Genomic DNA, 12,269 nt, shown 5'->3' on the forward strand with positions numbered 1-12,269 from the left:
AAAAAAAACAAACCAGTGTTTACATACCATATCTGCTTCTGCCGTGGCCTGGTGGACAAAAAATTGGTTAAGGGTTCCCCGAGCTTTCACGCCCCTCATGTTCTTCATGTGCCCACCATTAGAAGCATGCCTATGGAAAAAGTGCGCCGGCACACAGTGCAGTGCGCTTTAAAGGTGTTATCGTGCATTATCCCAGCCAGGTGTTTTCCTTTTCCCATTCCTCCCTGTACTTTTGCAGCCTTTTTTTTCTTTCTCTGAGCGAACAAACATTGCTGCTCTGATGCTGGGCTTACACTGTGCGATTTTTGGCCCATTTTGAGACGATTTTTGAGTCGTGCGACCGATTTGGTGATCGGCCCGATTTTGGCCTTCAGCGTGCATCGTGTAGTATACGTGGGGTAACCAGAAGCGATTAACACCTCACGACCAGCTCCCGATCATCAATCGCTCGTGAGCAGCTCACACTGCTCACGCGCAAACACGTAAACGTCGGTGAAAAAGACGGAGCAGCACGGCTGTGCAGCGTGTGATCTGGACACAAGCGATGGAGGCACAACTTGTAGAACTTTGGAAAGCTCATCCGAGCCTTTTCGATGTGGCATCACAAAATTATCACGACCACAACAACCGTGAACATAGTTGGATTTACACTGCTGCTCAATCACAGCTGCCTGATCAATGTTTTTCATTAGCAATTTAGCAAAGTTGATGGTGGTGGTGTGTCTGTGTGAGTGAAAGACAGAGAGAGAGAGAGCGACAGATTTTCTGTTATAACCAGTGTTGGTCAAGTTACTTGAAAAAAGTAATCAGTAACTAATTACTGATTACTTCCCCAAAAAGTAATCCCGTTACTTTACTGATTACTTATTTTCAAAAGTAATTAATTACTTAGTTACTTAGTTACTTTTTAAAAACACAATTTACAACCTGAACAGGTGATAAAGCGATACATCTTTCAGCCCAGTTCTACTTTTTCTGCATAATCCATCATACAAAATGTGATCAAATGGAAAAGTCTCTTTTTATAACTTGTTTTATCAGTTTTAATATTTTAACTTTATGCATCAAGCAAAAATGAAATTATATGCACCATTCTCTGATTTGAATAAATTAGTTTAACATTTAAACCTATTTTCTGCACATTTCAGCACATAAAATAAAATATTTTTTGTGTTTACACTCAGTCTTTCAAATAGATGCAAGTAAAACACAGCAGAAAATAAATAATGTCAAAGACTAGCGGTCCTTTTGCTCTATTTTCACCTGTAAAGCAGGAGTGGGGTAGGCGGAGGTGTGCTCTGGTGCAGGTGTGCCGCAGCGGTCAGTGGAAGAATCCGCGAGTTTCTCTGTGAATTTCCCATTACGTTGTTGTGCACTCGGAGCTTGTTTAGGGGGTTTTCTTCCCACGCACAACGGACACTAATGTTTTTGTCACTTTTTATGGAATCAAACTCAAAATAAGGTCAGTACTTCCACGCTTTAAACGCTGCACGCTCATACTCTCTCCCCACTCGATATATTCTCTGCACACAGCTGTTGTCACGAACGCCGCACTCGCTTACGTCACTGTCATGAGACATTCTCGCAAAAAAAATCACGGTTTTAGTAACGCAGTAACGCAGCATTTCTACGGAAAAGTAACGGTAATCTGATTACCGTTTTTGCAATAGTAATCCCTTACTTTACTCATTACTTGAAAAAAGTAATCAGATTACAGTAACGCGTTACTGCCCATCTCTGGTTATAACCTTCATTTTATGGAGGCACAGTGTGAGCACTCAGGTCGCATCAGAGCATCAGGCGGTATAATGTGAGACCCTGCATCGTGACCTACCAACTTCTAACCCCTGTGAGTCAATCGTGCAGTTTGAGCAGGAGCTGAATAACGTGACTGAAAAAAATCGCACAGTGTCTGCCCAGCTTTAGGTGTACTGTCGTCCGAGACTTGCACCGCAGTGTCGGCGTTTGTTTCCCTGTTGGCCATGCTTCTTGTTGTGGTCATCTGTTGTCTTCCGGTATTTTCTCCGTAAGCGACCTTTCCTCGACCAATGAGATAAGCAGTAATCTGAATTGTCATACTCGAATTGTCATAAGTGTGCTGTCAGCTCATTGGTCACAAAGCAGGAGAGGGGCTGGGAATTATGTTTTCAAACAAAGCGTTAATTCCATTAACATTTATAGACTACTTTTGATTCTCACTGTATTACGGGACAAAGTGCGTCCCTTATTAGCTCAATACGGGACGTGTACTTTTGTTTCTAAATACGGGACAATTCCGTTTTTTAAGGGACGGTTGGCAACCCTAATTCAGTGTCAGTGGTGAAGATCTTATCCAGTTCACACTTTATAAGGAACCAGAATTGTTGTATTTTCCGGCAGGACCATAGACAGTGCGTGAGGTTGCCCACCTCTATTTTACATTTAGGACACAGCGGAGAAAGGTCTGAATTGTATTTATGGTGTTGAAAAGGTGATATGTGAGCTCTGTGTAGGATTTTAATTTGGATTGCCTTTACTTTATTACAGACGCTCAGAGATTTAGCATTCTCCCAGACTTCGTCCCATGCCTCGTCACTGATCTCTATATTTAATTCCTTTTCCCAAGTCCTCTTCAAATTGGTTGTGTCATTCACCCCAAATTCTGTTAACAGGCCATAACAAATTTTTATAGAAGTTTTGGCTGAAATATCTGCTTTTCACATTTAGAGACAGTTTGATTAGTGAGTATTGTTGTAGCCCTCTGTATATGGTCCCTCACTTGTAAATATCTAAAGAAGTCATGCCTATGAATGTTGTATTTATAGATTAGCTGGTCAAAGGACATGCGGTTAGACCCGTCCATTAAGTCAGAAAAGGTAGAAATACCATTCGCAGCCCATTTCCGAAAGCCAGGGTCAGTGGTCCCGGGCAGAAAAAGAGGATAATCGGATAAGGGAGTGAAAAGAGATGTTAAGTGAGACCTTCCTTCTAGTTTTTGAACCATTCGCCAAGCTTTAACAGTAGATAATGTGAATGGGTTGCTACAGAACATTGTTAAGGTCTTAAGTTTCCCCACAAAAAGCAAACTTTTCAAAGGGAAGTTAGACATAGAGCTCTCAATATCCAACCAGACAGGAGAAGGCTGTTGTACCCAATCGGCAGCTATACGCATATGGGTGCTCAGCTGATACTTCCTTATATCTGGGAAATCAAGGCTCCCTTTTGAGGATGGAAGACATAACGTGGATATTTTAAGACGAGGTTTCCTCCCTGCTCAAACAAAGGAGCTGAACCAGCCATTTAGAGTTTGGATAGCTTTATGTGGAAAAAGGGTCGGAACCATCTGTATTGGGTAAAGTAGCCTGGGTAGAATATTCATTTTCAGAAGAGCGATACGACCGAGCCAGGATAACGGTAAGGACTTCCATCTCTCTAGATCTAATTTGACCTGCTCAAATAGGGGGGGTAAAGTTACTTTTATACATCTGTTCAAAGGCGGGAGTGACCCTAATCCCCAGATACGTAAAGCCCTGTGGGGACCAAGTGAAGGGAAATGGAGAAGGGGCCTGTGGTTTTTGTTTCAGACTGCCCAATGGCATCGCTTCTGATTTATTGAAATTAATTTTATAGCCTGAGATTTCACTAAACTTATTAATAGTTTCAACCAGAGAGGGGATTGATGTTTCCGGCCGAGTCAATACAACAAGTACATCATCAGCATACAGAATAATCTTATGCTGTCTTTGTCCTACAGATAGACCATATATGTCCGCCTGAACTCGTACTGCCTCTGCCAATGGCTCTATGGATAGGGCAAAGAGCAAAGGGGAAAGGGGGCAGCCTTGTCTGGTTCCCTTCAGTATCCAGAAGTTGGAGGACCACACCCCGTTTGTGAGAACTGCAGAGCAGGGATTGTTATAAAGTAACTTAATCCAGTTTATAAAGTTTCCACTGAAACCGAATTGATGTAGTGTAAAAAACAGGTAAGACCATTCAACACGGTCAAATGCCTTCTCTGCATCAAGGGAAATTACCACACCAGGCAGAGATTTTTGTTGGAAGAACTGGATCATATTCAACAACCTACGCATGTTATTATATGAATTGTGCCCTTTAATGAAACCCGTTTGGTCCTCATTAATAAGCGAGAGGAGTAAAAGTTCCAGACGTTTTGCTAATATCTTGGAGAGGATTTTCAGATCCACATTCAACAAAGAGATTGGCCTATAGGAGGCACAATCTTCAGGTAGCTTACCCTTTTTAAGTAAAGGGATATATTGGCTTCCCTTAAAGAATTGGGCAAGAGACCCTTTTTAAAGGAGTCATTGTACATGTTCAGCAGTGGGCCAGCTAATATTTCTCTGAATTCTTTATAAAACTCGGCACAAAGTCCGTCTGGTCCCACTACTTTGCCAGCCTTCAGCTCTTTAATGGCGTCTAATACCTCCTGTTTTGATATGGGAGAGTCCAATTTGAGGTTCTGGTCTTCAGACACCCTGGGAAGGTTAAGAGGGGCAAAAAATACATCCAATAGGTCTGCTGTATTTGTCTGAATTTGCGGTTTATAAAGGTCTTCATAGAAATTTCTAAATATATTATTAATACTGGTGTTGTCAAAAAACTGTTTACCATTTATATCTTGGATTTGCCTAGCAAATCTAATTTTAGTCTCTGCATCTTTCGTCAGTAGACAGTCTAATGCCGAACGTAGAGCATAAATTTCTTTGAGTTTACACGTAGAAGGTTTTTTAAGATAATCTCCTTCTGTGTGTTTTAGCTTGGATTCTAAAACCTTCCTTTGCTCTGCTTGTCTACGCTTTCTACCTTTAGTATATGAAATAATGAGACCTCTTGAGTAGGCCTTTAATGTCTCCCAGAGTAACGACGGGTTATCCGTGGAGGGTGTATTAATTAACAAGAACTGTGAGGTAGCCTGTCAATCCAAGATCGTACAGGATAGAGGGGTCAAAGTGCCAATGTCTATCCTGGGGGGGTGGATTCCTGACGTTGCAATGAAGGAAAACTGCTGCATGGTCTGATATAACTATGTTACCAATCGAGCTAAACGTAACTGATGGCAAAATAAGGTTTGGGACAAAGAAGAAGTCAATTCTTGTATAACAAGTATGTACTTTAGAGAAAAAGGTAAATTCCTTATGTGCAGAATGCTGTGCCCTCCACACGTCAACATAATCCAATTCCCTACATAAGGTAACGAGGGTCTTGGCTTGAGGTGAAAGGGATGGTTTACCCTGAGGAGATTTATCCAAAATTGGGTTTAAATGACAGTTAAAGTCCCCACCAATGAATGAGTTTCTAACATTTAAGTCCACAAATTTTGTGAAGGCTGTAATCAAAAAGTCTCCTGGGTGACCAGGGGGACAGTAAATATTCATAATGGCGATCTTTATTATTAAGAGGAAAAGAAAATCCAAACCTACCCTGCAAAAAAAATAATTGCCCTTGAAACATAATAACTGGTTGAGTCACCCTTAACAGCAACAACAGCAATCAAGCATTTGAAATAAGTGGCAATGAGTTTTTTCCTTCTGGTAGTGCAAGCCCCTCAGTTCTGACTACCTTCTCTATCTTTGTTAACATCCCACTACACTTCGTAATTCCGAATGACATTCTGATATTATGGCATTAGATCCTTGTAGTGTGTCAGTAAATTAATATCTCTTTCACTCCTGGCATACAGCTTGATGTCATCCATATAGAGTAAGTGGCTGACAATTGTTCCATTCTGTAGTTGGTACCCCTAGCCAGTCTTGTCAGTGATTTAACTGAGGGGGGTTCAGGCCTACACAGAACAGCAGTGGGGACAGAGCATCTCCTTGGTAGATCCCGCACTTGATGTTGACTTGCGCTATTGCCTTGATGTTGATCTCTAGTGTTGTTTGCCACATCCCCACTGACTTCCTGATGATGGCCCTTAGGGTCCTGTGGATCTAGACATTCCAGGACCCATGTGTGGGGCATTGAGTCATAGGCTTTCTTGTAGTCAATCCAGGCGGTGCACAGGTTTGTCAGTCTGGTCTTACAGTCTCAAGAGGTGGCTTAGAGAGATTGTGTGCTTAAGTAGAAGAACAGTTACCTATGTTAAAAAATAGCCCAGTAAAAGTTGAAGTATTCATTCAACTTAATATCAAGTAAAAGTGAAAAAGTACAGCCTTTGAAATGTACTTAAAGTAAGAAAGTAAAAGTAGCATAATAACCTTAGCAGATGGGACTACAAACTTGATTTTAGTCAAATTTTTATTTCTAATTGTACTCAGGTTAAATCTGTTAAATAGAACATGAGCAGAGAAAAAGAAGGAAAAAATATCCAACACGTTCTCACTCCCAACTCGTCAAACGTGTGAGGCATGGTCAGGCTCCCTCTGCTTCACTTATGGACGCGCAGGGTAACCCCCTCGCGTCGGGAATTGACGTGAAGGGTCCTCCGATTGAAGAGATTGCCGCGGAAGTGCCTGTTGTAGGTATATTTAGACATTTTCCAAATCACATTGTAGTGACGTATACAGAACACAATAAATTATATAATGTAAACAACTACCTGAGAAACAGGTAGAACGATACTTTTGTATCGTTTATTGCATTTATGGAGGGAGTGATGTATGCTGTGTAATGGCACAGCTAGCTACTGGGTGACTTTATTCACCCGCTTCGGCTGTTATCAGTCCATACAATGGGCGTTATTAGCACAAATCAGTCCCATAGATATGGGCCATCTTCTGCTAGATTGTTCAGAAGGTTGTTCTCATCCATCCAGATGGAGGATCACTAACAGGAGCGTGGGAAGACTCCAGAATCCACTCTGGCTGGAATCCGGTGGATATGCAGTGTGTACAGGTAAGACCATTTAAACAGACAGCATTTATAGAATGACTATTAAAAGTCAGCGAGTGTCAGTAATGTTAATGTGGTTATCTTAGTAATACACAGAGTGCTAATATAACAGCTTTAAGATGCATTTGTAGATATTATTACGTGTTTTACCGTCTTTATGGTGCTAGCTTAAAGTTACGGTGTAAACGTTAGCTTATATTGGAGTAAAGCTGTTACTGTTTAAACGATGTTAGCACAGAAATATTAGCTTCTGTCATGACTGATGAAGTTACTAGTTAATAAAGTTTTCAGTAAAGTGTTTAATCGCAGCCACAGATTGACGGCAAATATCTCGATTAGCTTCAGTGCATCTACAATAAACATGTGCAAGTTTCAGTGCTTCGTTTAAACTGTATGATACTTATACTGACCCAGGGTCAGTGTAAAATACAATCCTAGCTGTGTGAACAAAGCCACTGTAAATTTAATCCTGCATGACAAACCTCAGGATGCAGGTTATTATTACTCTTTCCTGCTGGCACACCTGAGAGTCAGCTAGAAACTTACAGTGACGTGGACATCATGCAAAGACTGCCAGACTCTGTAATACTGCAAATGATCAGTGACTCAGGTTAACACTAAACTTTAAACGGTACCTCTGTGTCTCTGTGTGCTGAACATTTAGGATTGAGTCAGGCTGCATCAGCTGAAGCTGTTATTTGTATATATCAGTATTTTTTATTCAGGTGTGGGGAAAATACGTAAGACTGCAGTGAAGCGATGCACCACATTAATCCCTGGCCAAAGGTATTGTACTTAAATCAGACTACAGATCCAGCCACATCAGCCTTTTGTGAGGTCTGTTTAAAGTAGACTAAAAATGAACTGCAGGTTCCTGAGAGGTGGACTGTGAGCACAGAAACACATGTTCATACATACAGCTGCAGCAAACTTACATTAATTTTAAATAGATTTGTTACTCTGATGTCTGTCTCTGTGTTAGTCCTCTGACAGACTGGTGACCTGTCCAGGTGTGCTCTACCTATGACTACTGGGACAGGCTCTAGCCTCTGTAATAGAAATTTTCTGTTATTCTCATTTAAAGTATTTAAGTGCTTATGCATATGCTTAGTTGTGACACTGTTATAGACTGTTCAGTGAAAGTTTCTAAAACTAGGTGAACTTACTTCAGCGTTAGCAGTTTGAGAAAACAACTCCCTTTACAGGTGCTGATAAGGCCAAGGGCACAAAACAGCTTAACCATTGATCCGTTGAAGTGTGGTAGGATCAGTTTAACTTCCTCCCTCTTCCTTGGAATGCATAAAGGAGTAGGAGCACAACTTCTGTGGCAGAGCTGACATGACTGAACTGTGATGTTTGATGTGTGTTGGCGCAGTAATAAATAGCTTGATCACAGCTCTTTCTGTGTTGCAGACTTTATTTAAAAAATTCCACGACACCTCCCACCCTCCCACTGTGAACCTGAATTGAATATTCAGAAGACATTTGTTTAAATAGTTCTAGAAATCTGAGCTGTTGGTGTGTCCTTGGATTGTGTGGTAATAATATTAGAGCTAGCAATCTTTCTTACTGAATCTCTACTATGAGTCATGTTACCTGAGATTAATTCTATGTTTACCTGTCAGCCTGGACAAATGTGCTGTGTGAAGGAAATTAAATTAAATCAGATCTGAACTGCGTACATTTAAGGAACCTGTTCATATTTAATTGAAATATGAACCAGTGATTTTTTGATTGCTGATTCCAAGAGAGTCTTTGTGGAAATCCTGTTTGGCTTTTTGTTATTTTAATTCTCTTCTCTGTTTTCCAGAACAGTTCTCCACAGTCGCTGTCCACATGGGTCAGTGGGACCAAGAAGCACTCTGCTAATGTGTGGACTCTGACCAGCAACATCCAGCAAGACCCAGACAGCGTTTTCTATCTCCCACCTGGAGTTTTTGTTTGTCAGTGACTGGAGAGTCAGATTTTTGTTGAGCTTCACACTTGCAGAGTTAAGTCAGTTTGCAGAGATCCCTCCCACCCTGGCTTTTATGTCCTAGATTTCTTATCTGAAAGAGTAATATTTCAGTGACTGCTGCTTATACCACAGGTTAATACACTCTACTGATCTCTGATAGGAGAATCATCAATTTTGGCAACAAAGAAGCCTGGTGGATGTTTGTTTACAGTCTGATGATGGGACATCATGCTCTGCATCTTCAAAGTTTGCCCCCTCATTATTATTCATACCCAGTAATGTGAAGTATGCTTATATCTACTATAACTGAACCAACCTGGTGCTCTTCATTTATGGAGGCTGTTGAGTCTGAATGTTGGATGTTGTGTATCTCGTGTTCTCTGGGCTTTGTTGTCCTCAGTCTTTTCGCAGGATCAGAAAACAAAACCAGGAGGCGCGTAAATGTTTCTTCTCCATGATGTTTCTTCAAATGTTTCTTCTGGGTGATGATAAGACTGTGACACGGGATGCCACCTTTGGTCTTGTGATGAAGCAAAGCTCAGGAAGAAGTGGGATTAAATGGTACCCACATGTGTGCTGCTGAGAAGGATGTACAGGGGCACCTGCAGCCAAATCCAAGCCTCAGGTTAGTTGTAGTTGCAGAACGCTATAGGACTGAGACAGCTGAGGCATCAAATGTTTGATTAAACGGATGAAAAAGAGAAGTTTCTTCCCTATAATTATCACTTCTTAAAATCTGTAGCAACTTCAAGTCTGTCAGCGTGCTGAGCATGCTCAGAATGTGATAATATATTTTTGTTCAATATTTAATTTCTTTCAGTTGCAATTGTTAAATGAAAAAAAAATAAAAATATATTCTTATAATTTAGCAAACTAATTTAGCAAAAAAATATATACATATATCTGTATTAGTTTTAATAAATTAATTTGACACCTGTATTGAAAATAGTATATTGTATTCATACAGAATCAGTTTGGTATCATTGTTTGTCTGCTCACTGATTGTTGAAACTAAGAGCTAGTTTGATCTGTTTAGATCTAAAGTATCCAAAGTTGAGCTCTGATGTTTCTTCACCCCTGTGTGTGTGATATGTGATTTCCTACATGCTGGCAGAGCAGAGCGGCAGTTTGTGCTCACAGATGGTGACGGTGTGGAGAGACGGTGGTGTTTCCTCAGAAGAACCAGCAGAGTCACTTGCTGACTGATGTTCGTCTGCACTGCACAGAGGAAATCAACTGACCAAGGTTTGTCCAGTGACATGTTATGAAATGTATATTTGTTTTATGCTTACAGTTATGTTTTTCTTGACAGAGGCTCTGCAGAGGTTAGACAAAGCAGAGAAAACATGTGCTTTACATTTTACTGTGATTTATTGAGATATTTGTTGCCTGATGTTCAGCAGGAATGGAGAAATAGAATCAAAGGGAGATGTTTTTGCTGTTTTTGTAATGATGTAAGTAAATCTTCAATATTATTTATTTGCTTGGTTATATTAGGAGTGTTTCTGAGTGAGGGGGAGAGGAGTCATCATCCAGGTAAAGTGACGTAGATCAGTGGATACACTTGTCTCCCCTTTAAAGGAGATAATCCAAGTCATCCTTAAATGTTAGTGCTTTCAAATACACAAACATTTTTAAAGGACAAAAATGAACATCCAACTTTGACTGTAATACAAAATAAATCTTTGCATGTGTGTTTTCAAACTCTCAGATGGGCAGGATATCAGTCTTGGACTGTCTAACCTGCCGGAGCAGCACTGAATGACCACCACATATGAGCATGTTCCTGCAACATTCAGCATCTGATCTGTCATCTGTGTGCTTCTGCTTTTGGTAAGTAGAGTTACCCAACTCCAGTAACTCTAAACACATGCCATCCATTTCTAACGGCCTGGTTACTTCCTGTCAGTTACTTTAGAAACCATGTGGTCACCTGACCTAACACTGTTTCTTCTTCTTCCCCTTAATGTTCAAGTGTCACATGTCAAACAGCTGGAGAGGAAACTACACCAGTGTACTGAGATGTTTCACCAACACGTGCCAGATGCTGTTCCTTCATGGTGACATCACCAGAGACAGCCCCACCCACCTCAGGACCTCGCCATTGATCATGATGATTATAATGATGACAGCGAGCGGAACTAAGACTGTAAAAATCCACGACCACAATTTTTCTTTCTAATTATTAATGAATACTGAGAGCCTCTTTCTGTGTTTTGTCTGTTTTGGGGTTGTTTTTTTTTTTTACCTCATTTGTTACTAACAAAGTTCACCAAACTCACACAGTTTACATTCTGTATGTTTCCATCTTTACCAGCCACACTCTAACTGCATTTAAGAAAATAATCCTTAGAAATCGTCGTTTTTCTCTTTCGTAATTGATGATATTTCAGTGAATATACTGCGCTGCTTCCTTTTATTGCGTCACACATTGCTTTAAGTTTTTCAGTGTCCAGTTATTTTTTACTGCTGTTTGAATTCTCTGTATGTTTGACCCTGTAGACTGTTTGATGGACTGCTTGTCTTCCTGTTTGTTATCGCCGCCTGTTTTTTAATAAAGATTTGGATTTCTGACTTCAACACAGCCTCTGCGTGTCCTCCCTTTGTGTCCTCTTCCTCTGTGAATGTGTTGCATGTGTCACAGATTCATTTTATTAACAGCTTTCCCACAGTGAGTTGCATCAGCATTCATTCACAGCACATTTCAGAAGGATTCAGATTAATACAGTGATCTTACAGTCAGAATTATCCTGACAGACTGCCACTGTAAATGATCTTTCATCAGGTAAACTTTAAATTTCAAAGCAGGAGTTATGAAGAATCATATTGGCATTAGGACTAATAATATGTACTTACAAAGTCAAAGTTTTTTAATTATGCTAGAATATTGGAAGACAATCAACTTTTAGTGTTTTCCGCATATTAATTATTCTGAAATAGAGACGGTGACCCTAACTGTACAGAAGCACTAAACAACTGACAATCTAACAGACATCATTGGCCCGAGCTGTCATGCACAGTGAGTCTGATCCTTTGCTGTGAGAGTCTGACAAGCATGTTTCTGGTCAGTTTGGAAGAAATAATATCACAATGTTGATCTTTCTTTCCAATATTCCTTCTCTTTTACAACATAAACTGTGATCAAAGGTACTTATGTTCACAGCATGTAATAATACTGACAGTCCAGGGCATTGTGGTCTGTTGAGCTAGGGTTAGGGTTAGCAATTCAGACATATGTAATCAATATTAAACGTCTCTGACGTGGGCCACTGTCCGCAGTGTTGGGAAATCCATACCAGGCTGGAACGAGTCAAGGTAGGTGAGCATCCACGAGAAGACACAGCAGATGCATCCTACTAATACTGACAGGACCAGGAGACTCCAGAAACCGAGCATCTTCTCTTCAGTGCCATCCTCTCCTGTCACCCTCTCTGCCCGTAGCGCTTTGAGTATGGGGTAGATAAGGGTGCAGAGAAACCCT

The 12,269-nt window shown here is 40.6% G+C and overlaps 1 long non-coding RNA gene across 2 annotated transcripts; it reads left to right on the forward strand.

Annotated features, from left to right (window-relative positions):
• Positions 1-6,621: 6,621 nt before the first annotated feature.
• LOC146391191 (uncharacterized) lies at positions 6,622-11,496 on the forward strand. 2 transcript variants are annotated; one of them, XR_014799907.1, is made up of 5 exons: positions 6,622-6,834; positions 8,642-9,413; positions 9,908-10,033; positions 10,286-10,621; positions 10,764-11,496. It is a non-coding gene; the product is annotated as an uncharacterized LOC146391191 (long non-coding RNA). The 2 variants fall into 2 exon arrangements; XR_014799906.1 differs by lacking the exons at positions 6,622-6,834; positions 8,642-9,413 and having other exon boundaries at positions 9,857-10,033; positions 10,764-11,491.
• The last annotated feature ends 773 nt before the right edge of the window (positions 11,497-12,269 follow it).

This window comes from Perissodus microlepis, chromosome 3, assembly GCF_051167445.1.
Source record: "Perissodus microlepis isolate ML-2025 ecotype Zambia chromosome 3, ASM5116744v1, whole genome shotgun sequence".
NCBI classification, from domain to species: Eukaryota; Metazoa; Chordata; class Actinopteri; order Cichliformes; family Cichlidae; genus Perissodus; species Perissodus microlepis.